General features: G+C 33.4%; 1 long non-coding RNA gene across 1 annotated transcript; it reads right to left on the bottom strand.

The window, feature by feature from the left end:
• Window positions 1-753: 753 nt before the first annotated feature.
• On the bottom strand, window positions 754-1,158 carry LOC125594613. The gene is made up of 3 exons (XR_007329922.1): window positions 1,117-1,158; window positions 898-924; window positions 754-806 (listed from the first exon to the last, which is right to left on the bottom strand). It is a non-coding gene; the product is annotated as an uncharacterized LOC125594613 (long non-coding RNA).
• Window positions 1,159-1,413: the final 255 nt, after the last annotated feature.

Here is a 1,413-nt window from a genome sequence, read left to right on the forward strand (position 1 = left end):
CATAAGTTAGTTTTGTGTTTGACTTTTTGTTTTGAGTCATATTTGAAAAAAAAAATCTAAATAAAATCTCTAAAATCATTTATAGTTAAAAATAATTTATAAAATTTCAATAATAATTTATAAATTTAGATATTTTTAATTGATTATATTTCAAAAGTGATAGCCAACTTATATTTCAAGTAATTTTTAAAAAATTATAACGTTTTGATTTTGATTTGATTTTTTCTACTTCATTTCCATGACCCACCCTCGTTGAGTTTAAGCCTGTAAAATAGTCTGGTCTCTCTTTCATAAGATTTTGAGATCTTATGTGGTTTATTATTTAAATTGGGGTGTTTGCATATCCCGGTAATGTATACAGTGTCTTTAAAGGAAGCTGAGTTATTGAGGAGAATACAAAATTAGTTTACATATAATGTCTAGAAATTGCAGATTCAATGGCTTCAATACAAGCACCATCGGTTTGGTTTGGCCATTGCTTTTGCTAGTGAAACTCTTGCTTCATTGTATGAACGTAACAAAGATACAGTGTTGGAAGCAGCCCATCTGATATGAGCCGCCTTTTCCATTTCTGTTGAACCCTCGCCATTGTGCAGAACATTGTTCAACTGCAAAATCAGATTTATATTTAAATATAAAAACATTAAAGAAATAATCTCTCTGGCATATGATGAGTAAGACATTTTGAGACGACATAACCTTGACAACATCGGAGTAGAAACCTTCCGAGTATCCGAAAAAGCATATAAAAGCATATGTTCTGTTACCATTCCTCCAAGTATCACACAAGAGAAGTTGTTCAGTGTCTGCACTTACAGTTCCAACCACTCACTACAGAAACAGCTCTAGCTATGTAAATCTATATATCAATCACAGGTAAGTTTGAGATAATATTACCTTGGACGATATATAGCCTTGACAGACCTTCATGTATAAGTCAAAACATGTTAGTCAAGAAGATACACAATGATACATAAAAGATCGGTAAACCCGTAACATGGTCACAAATCCAGTCTTCTTAAAAAAATCATCCCAAATAACCACGGAAAGACACATTAATGACCAATAACCAGTAACCGAAACTTTCTATTGCAGCTTGAGTGTTTAGTTACATACCGAAAGATCCACATCATCTTTCATAAATTGGTTTGGCAGCACCAACCTGCAGTAATAACAGGCTTGAGCATTCATTTAACATTTTCCCTATTCACCAAAACAACTCACTTGTTTTGAGGAACTCGAAGCCCACAAATTCTACTCTCCAGTTACACTGGCTACATTATCCCTCATAGCTTCCAAATTTGGTATTTCATAGCCTCTTGAAGAACTCCAAGCAAATAACCAACCAGAAAATGGCCTGATTCATGCTACATACACATCCATAAGATAGATACATTACACAAGGATCCTATG

The sequence above is a fragment of the Brassica napus genome (assembly GCF_020379485.1).
Source record: "Brassica napus cultivar Da-Ae chromosome C1 unlocalized genomic scaffold, Da-Ae chrC01_Random_20, whole genome shotgun sequence".
In the NCBI taxonomy this organism is placed as follows: domain Eukaryota; kingdom Viridiplantae; phylum Streptophyta; class Magnoliopsida; order Brassicales; family Brassicaceae; genus Brassica; species Brassica napus.